Here is an 8,631-nt window from a genome sequence, read left to right as displayed (position 1 = left end):
AGGTCATGGTGAATAAATACACAGAAACTCATTTGAAGAGGCTACCAGTGGCTCCAGATGGGTCAAATATAACATTAAAAATAATTTTGATAGCAAACAGTTACAACAAATTGAATTTTTAAAGAAAGTGTGAGTCCACGGTGGTATTTAAGACAAAGAGGAAGAAAAGAATGAAAAAAGAACTCTTCTTTAGAAAGTACTCGTAGATTTAGAAAATTACCTTTTGCAGTTTTTAATGTAATTTAAAAATATTCAAAAACGGCTGAAAAGATACTGGGAAAAAATATTCACACAGTTTCAAAGTATCACTGCACAAGCTATTTACTTAATAGGAAAGGATGAATATGTCTTTATGATAAAGAGACTCCCAGCGACCACCGTAAGCAAGTGATCAAATTTAGCTTAACCAACAATAAGATCATCTAATTTTATATAACTTCTGATTTGAGCAATAAGGACACAAAATCACACCTGTAAAATGCCTACCAAAATTGTCCAACCTGAATCTAACTGTGGGAAAGTAATTGGAAAAATCTTGAATATGGAAACACCACACACACATACACACAGTGATAAACACACACATACACACATTGACCAAGCATCCTTAAAAATTTAATTTTACTAAAAAAATGTTGGGGAATTAATCTAAATTAAAAGAGATTAAAAGGATATTACAACCAAACACTAGCATTAACCAGTAATTATTAGGATAATTGTGAAACCTGAATACGTATTTTATATTGTAATATTATTAGTTTAGTGTAATTTGCTTAGATTTGAAAATAGTTTTGTGATTCTGTAGGAGAATCTACTTTAGGAGGCATATGATTAATGTTTATTGAGAAGTATTGCAATGTCTACAACTTACTTTCAAATGAATCTGCAGAAAAAGTGTGTATGTGTGTGGTGTGTGTTTGCGCATGAGCACATGTCTGCGAGGGGAAGAGGGGGAAGGCAAGTGAGCCCCAAGCCCTATGCCCCAAATCCTATAATCTCAAGAGAGACAACACAGTCTCTCAGGTCATTATTGAATGAATGCTGAGAGAGATCCTAAGACTGAGCCTGGGTAAGCTAATCCATTGGTGTTAAGAATGCAGAATCAGAATGCAGAGGAACCAAAATAATTCAGTTTCTTCTTGGCTAGAATGTGCTTTCCATTAACACTTGAATTGGGATTTTGCCCAGTCCCATCTCATTTTTGGATGGGAAATCCCATCCAAAGCCAGGGATTTCTACAGTGATCCCTAAGCACTTTGTGCTTTCTTCAACTGTAGTGCTTAAAGCTCTATATTATAATTATATACAGTTGTGTATGAGACTTTGAAAGTAGGGATCAGTGATGATGTTCTAGTTATTTCTGTCTTCTCAATGGTTAACTTGGGTCTAGCATAAAAGAATACATTCCTTAATAAATAATGTTTTAGTGAATGAAGGAAGGAAGGAAGGCAGACAGTGAAAGAATGTAGCACAAAGCCAATGGATCTGGTCAGAAATGAAGATCTCTGGGTACAGGGTCCAGCACTCCTCTCCCAGTTTACCTCCAAATGCAGGCAGCAGAGGATGAACCCATAACTATACAGCCTTTGGGAGTGGATCCCCAGCTTACAGTCTACAAACTACAGTCTACAGACTACAGTCTCTTACTGTAGTAGTCACCTACTACTTTTCTCCACCTTAACTGGAAGACTCTTGTCCTTCCAGGAAGAGATCAAACGTTCTGTCTTCTGTGTCTTATTCCCTCATCTTCTCTCTTCCACTCTCTTTGAAACCAGCATATACCTCTCTCAAAGAATTTACCACTTGCTATTGAAATCATCTTTTTACTAATGTATTCTACTTCCTGGAAGGCAATTACTGATTCACTCATTTACACTGAATGTCTTCATTACCCATTAAAGGGATTGGCCTAGACATTGCTTCAGGAACATAATTTGAATAAACCTATTTATAAATCATAATTCCTGAAGAAATATCCTGATGTTTATTCAATAAAACTCGTTATTAAGTTCAAGCCATACCCCAAGCAATGGAAGCTATAGATGTAGCTTTTCACAGATGTGGAGCGAGTGGGCATCATTTGCTCCAAAAAGCATCTTGTGCTCAAGAACGGATTTCCTCCAGCCTTCCACAGTTGCCTCAGATTGTATTGGTAGAGACTCACTCATTTTATTTTGCCTCAGCTCATTTTTTAAAAATTTACTTTTTATTTATTTTCAGCATAACAGTATTCATTATTTTTGCACCACACCCAGTGCTCCATGCAATCCGTGCCCTCTATATTACCCACCACCTGGTACCCCGACCTCCCACCCCCCACCCCTTCAAAATCCTCAGATTGTTTTTCAGAGTCCATAGTCTCTCATGGTTCACCTCCCCTTCCAATTTCCCCCAACTCCCTTCTCCTCTCTAACTCCCCATGTCTCAGCTCTTAAAATTGGATGTTCCTGGGGTAGATACATCTTCATTTAAAAGTCATCTCCAAAAGACCAGTGAGGCAGGCACTATCTTCACTGGCAGGCACACTGGCAGGAAACTGGGGAGTTGGCAATTTGAAATAGGATTTGGAGGCCAATGTTTGGGAATATAAGTGCTCTTTTAAGATGCTTCTGAGAATATCTCCTTGAATCCTGACATCAATTCTTTTAGGTTTACATCCAGGAATGGCATAACTGGATGATATGGTAGTTCTGCTTCTTTTTGAGAACCTGAATACTGTTTTCCAGAGAGGCTACACCAGTTCACATCACTGCCAACAGTACACACAGGTTCCAATTTGTCCACATTCTTACCAATATTTGTTATTATTTGAATCATTCTCTTTCTTTCTTTCTTTCTCTTTCCTTCTTTCTTTCTTTCGTTCTCTTTCTTTTCTTTTCTTTCCTTTCCTTCCTTCCTCCTCTTTCCTACCTTCTTCCTTCCTTCCCTCATTCCTTTCTTTCTTTCTTTATCATCCTTCCTTCCTTTCTTTCGTTCCTGATGATAGCCACCCTAAGAGCTGTGGGATGATATCTCACTGTAGTTTTGATTTGCTTTTCATTAGTGACGAGTGATGTTGAGCACCTATTCATATACCTGATGGCCTTTTGTATGTTTTGGAGAAATATATATTCAATTCCTTAGACCATTTGTTAATAGGTTACTTGGGGTTTCTGCTATTGAGTTGGAAGAGTTACTTATATATATTTTTATATTAGTCCTTTATCAGGTATGTGGTTTATGAATATTTTCTCTATTCCATGGGTAGCCTTTTTACTCTGTTGTTTCCTTTGCTGTGCATTAATTTTTTAGTTTGCTGTAGCTACACTTGTCTAATTTTGTTTTTTATTGATTTTGCCTTTGGGCCATATCTAATAAATTATTGCCAAGTCCAAAGTCATAAAAATTCTTCTCTGTTTTTTTAAGGAGTTTTATAATTTCAGGTCCATTTTTTTGTATATGGTATAAAATAAGAGTCTGATATCATTCATTTGCATGGGGATACCCAGTTTTACCAACCATTTGTTAAGGAAAATGTCTTTTCCCCATTGCATATTCTTGGGACCCTTGTCAAAAATCAGTTGACTATACATATACCATTTATTTCTGGGCTCCCATTACCAAATGTCAGTTTTTATGCCAATAAAATACTTATATTTTTAATTTTTAAATAATCTCTATAGCCAGCATGCTCATCTACAACTGAGCCAGCCAGGTACCCATACCATACTGTTTTAAATTGCTGTAGATTTACAAAGTACTTTAAAATCAGGAGATGTCACACCTCCAAATTTGTTCTTCTATCTCAGACTGCTATGACTATTTTGGATCTCTTGTGGCTCCATATGAATTTTAGGATTATTTTCTCCTATTTCTATAAAAATGGAATTGCGATTTTCATAGGAACTGCACTGAATTCAAAGATCACTTTGGATAATACGGATTTTTGTGACAATATTAAGTCTTTTAATCCATGAACATGCAATAGCTTTCCACTTATTTGTGACTAAATTTCTTTCATCAATAATTTATAGTTTCTGTATATAAGTCTTTGACCTCCTTGATCCAGTTTACCCTTAAGCATTTTATTCTTTTTTTAAGATTATTTTTTTGAGATCGAGAGCAAGCACAGCAAGGAGGGGCCAAGGGAGAGACAGTCTGGAGCAGATGCCATTCTGAGCATGGAGACCCTTGCTGGGACTGGTCTCACTCCAAGATCACAACTGAGCCAAAACCAAGAATCAGATGCTCAAGAGCTGCACCACCCAGGCACCCATTTTATTTTTCTGAAGATTTTATTTATTTATTTATTTGGAAGAGTGAGCATGAGTAGGTGGAGGTGCAAAGGGAAAGGGAAAGGGACTAGCAGACTCCCTGCTGCGCACAGAGCCCAACACCTAGCTCAATGCAGAGCTCCATTCCTGGATCCTGAGATCGTGACCTGAGCTGAAGTCAGTCACTTAACTGACTGAGCCACCCAGGCACCTCATCTCAGTATTTTATTCTTTTTGATGTCATTGTAAATGGGACTGTTTTATTAATTTTGTTTTTGGATAGTTCACTGTTCATATATAGACACACAACTGATTTTTTTATGTTGACTTTGTTTTCTGCAACTTCACTAAATTTGTTTATTGGTTCTAACAGGATTTTTAAGGAATTCGGGGCGTTTTCCATACATAAGATCATGTTGTCTACAAAGAAAGATAATTTTACATCTTATATTACAATTTGGATGCTTTTATTTCTTTTTATTCTCTAAGTGCTCTTAGGAATTTCAGGTCTGTGTTAAATAGAGGTGGAAAGAACGGCCATCCTTGCCTGGTTCCTGATCTTAAAAGGAAATCTTTGAGTTTTTCATTGTTGAATATGAAGTTAGCTGTGGGCCTGTCATAAAAATCTTTTATTATGTTGAGATCTATTTCTCACATATCTAGTGCTCCCATTTTCATTGCCCCATTATTCATAACACCCAATATCCAACAACCCAAGTGTCTATCAAAAGATGAATGGATAAAGAAAATGTGGTAGATACATACTGTAGAATATTATTCAGCCTTAAAAAAAAAAAAAGAAAGAAAGAAATCCTGCCATTATAACAAGGAAACTTTTGGAGTTGATAGATATGTGTATTATGTTGATAGTGATGATAAATTCATGAATGAATGCTTAGATCCAAATTCATTAAAGTGTACACATTGAATAAGTACAATTTTTTGCACATCTGTTCTATCTCAATAAAGATGCTATGCATGTACACACACACACACACACACACACACACACACACACACACCAGATACTGCTCTATTTCAGATGTGTGGCTTCTTCGGGTTTTCAATTTATTTTACTCTATTAGGATAAAGAAGAAACTCCTGGGGATGGAACACGATAGCAAAAAAAAAAAAAGTTTCCTAGGATGGAAGACACTCTGTTTTAAAAACACAAAAACAGAGATATGGAAGCTCTCAGTAAAGATGTGTGCCTTCATTCATCTCTCTCTGTCTTTGGACACTTTATTGTCCATCTGTCTCCTCCAGTTACTTGATATATATTCACTGTGCAACAGAATGAGGCTTTGATTTCACAATGATATCACATGAAGAATAGACACAGGAAGTAGGGGCACTTAACCTGCCTGAGCCATGGGGGCCATGGAGAGAGTGGACAGAGACACAAAGAACCCTGAGTCTCTGAAAGATTCTACTGGGGTGGGGGGTTGGCAGAAAATGTTCAGTGGGACTCCAGAAGCCTGCTCTGGTATCATTAAAAGGCACAATAAAAGAAAAAAATGAAAAGCCCAATAAAATTTCCTACAGATATGGTAGAATGGATAAAACTAGAGATGATGACGATTCTAGGCATCTCCTCCACAGTTCAGTTGCTCAAATATCTCATTTGGTGCCCTCTATGCCAACGCATGTATCCCACACATTTTCTGTTGCCCAGGAAAAAGCAAGCATAGACTATCCTCTGTGGCTATGGCTTGGACATCCCTGGGGAATAGCAACTCAACTCACTAAGGCATCCAGCCAGTGGTATAAAGGTAGTATCTTAGTTGCATATTTTTCCAGGCTCCTTCAGGATGTGGAGAGTTAGAGAAGGCTGTGACAAGCAAAGTGAGTACCTTGGGGCCCAGATACAGTCCCATCTACACTCTTTAGAAAGACGGAGGTCTGGTTAGTGAGTCTGAGAGCCCCGTTCTTCAGCTGCTGCCAAGAGGAAGAGCCAATGGGATGGGGGTGAGCAGATGTTAGAAGCAGGAAGAAGAGTAAGGAGGCCTGGACTTCCAGAGACAGCAGGTCTATGCCCCTAGATACGGCACAGGAAAAGAAGGCAGCTACTTACCTAAAGCACAGAAAATGTCCTGATTCAGGTAATTGTTTGGAAACCCAGACTCTGTGTCCAAGCAGATTAGTACTCTTTTGCTTCTCTAAGGAGAGCAACAGTGTAAGAGTATCTGAAAAATCCCATGCCAGCAAGCATCCTGCCAGTGATCTGAATGTTTGCTTGGTGTCTCAACTTTCATTATGAGATTGCCCTTCATAATCCTCTGAGTAAGAGCCTTTTTTTTTATAATATAATTTTTTTTTAATTTTTTTTTTATTTCCAGCATAACAGTATTCATTATTTTTGCACCACACCCCGTGCTCCATGCAATCCGTGCCCTCTATAATACCCACCACCTGGTACCCCAACCTCCCACCCCCCGTCCCTTCAAAACCCTCAGATTGTTTTTCAGAGTCCATAGTCTCTCATGGTTCACCTCCCCTTCCAATTTCCCCCAACTCCCTTCTCCACTCTAAGTCCCCATGTCCTCCATGCTATTTGTTATGCTCCACAAATAAGTGAAACCATATGATAATTGACTCTCTCTGCTTGACTTATTTCACTCAGCATAATCTCTTCCAGTCCCGTCCATGTTGCTACAAAAGTTGGGTATTCATCCTTTCTGATGGAGGCATAATACTCTATCCCCAGGGGTACAGGTCTGTGAATCACCAGGTTTACACACTTCACAGCACTCACCAAAGCACATACCCTCCCCAATGTCCATAATCCCACCCCCTTCTCCCAAACCCCCTCCCCCCAGCAACCCTCAGTTTGTTTTGTGAGATTAAGAGTCACTTATGGTTTGTCTCCCTCCCAATCCCATCTTGTTTCATTTATTCTTCTCCTACCCACTTAAGATCCATGAGTAAGAGCCTTTTAGAAAAGCACTTGGCATATACATTGCAAAATGATTACACCTCAGTGTTGGTTCATATCTCCATCACATTACATAATTATCATTTCTTTTTTTGTGTGTGTGTGGGAAAAAAAGGAATTAGAAAAAAAAAATGCACTCAGCTTTGGGTTAAGAAAGCATGGTGGATTCAGCCCTTTGTTTCTAGGCAACTTAACTTTCCCTAGACACACCCAGTAACAAGTTCCCAGAATCCTAGACTGTTCAAACAGAAATTATTTAGTTCCTCAGAGGAGAGCTATAATTTGCAATATCTTTGATCCTTTAGTATCCTGGATATAATAACAGAAAACCAAACCCAATCTCACTTCCAGGATTAAGCAACTTAATATAATACTTTTGGATTTCATGGGAGCCAGGAAACTTGTCGATCCAACTTGGCTACGAAAATGCGCAGAAGAAATAAAATCTGTCCTCTCACCACACAGAATCCCTTCCCAATGTCAGACTCTTAGTAAAACTATAACATTCACAAAATGTAATAAGTGATAGAAAAACCATTACCTGAATATAAGGGAAAAATTGGCTTGACTGCATAAGAGCTGTCCCTAAATTTTTACAACTAGTCTTAAAGGGTATCATATAATCTTCCCTTGTGAGCTCCAGGCTTCCTGTAATATTCAATTTAATTTAACATTTGGATACTTCACAACAGTAAGAGCAATAGATCACATAAATCCCAGACTTGCATAGGACCTCCATATCAATGAGGCAACAAGGGCAATTTCTATAACAAATGGAGGATATCTCAATTACTCAGTATTGGATAAAGCAAGATGAAAAGAGAGAGAATGGTGATATAAATCCCAGGTAAGACCAATCCTCAAATCAACCCTGCAAATCAAAGGAGACCACAGAATTCATTCTCTATTCTGATTTAAGCTGCCAATGACAAAGTATTTCCCGAGTTGGTCTTAAAATAGTATGATAAAAGTAGATACTAACTGCATTAAACTAAAGGAAACATGAGTCTTTACTATATATAAACTATACAGTATAAATTGTGAATATATGCACTTAGGAGATGCATAAGAAATGTGACTTAGATTAGCAAAAGGAAAAACAGGAATGAGATAATTAGCACAATAAAAGGCAAATGACTTTATAAGGACACAAAAGGTCACAATGAGCAGTAAAAGGACAATTTTGTGAGAAATAAGAAGGTGCTTTATTCGCACAGCTTCAAATCATGTAACCATGGAACAACAGGAGATTATAAACTCTTCCAGATAATCTGATCCAACTACACCCACACTTCACAAATCTCTAGCATGTAGGACAGCTCATGGCCAATACAGGCAATGTAAAACCACTGAAAGTGTCTCCCCTCCCATTTTATTATTTTTACATTATCATTTTTAATGTTTATTATTTTATTTAAGGGTCGCCTGGGTGGCTCAGTGGGT

This window comes from Mustela erminea, chromosome 9 (assembly GCF_009829155.1).
Source record: "Mustela erminea isolate mMusErm1 chromosome 9, mMusErm1.Pri, whole genome shotgun sequence".
Taxonomy (NCBI): Eukaryota; Metazoa; Chordata; class Mammalia; order Carnivora; family Mustelidae; genus Mustela; species Mustela erminea.
This window is presented reverse-complemented; position numbering follows the sequence as displayed.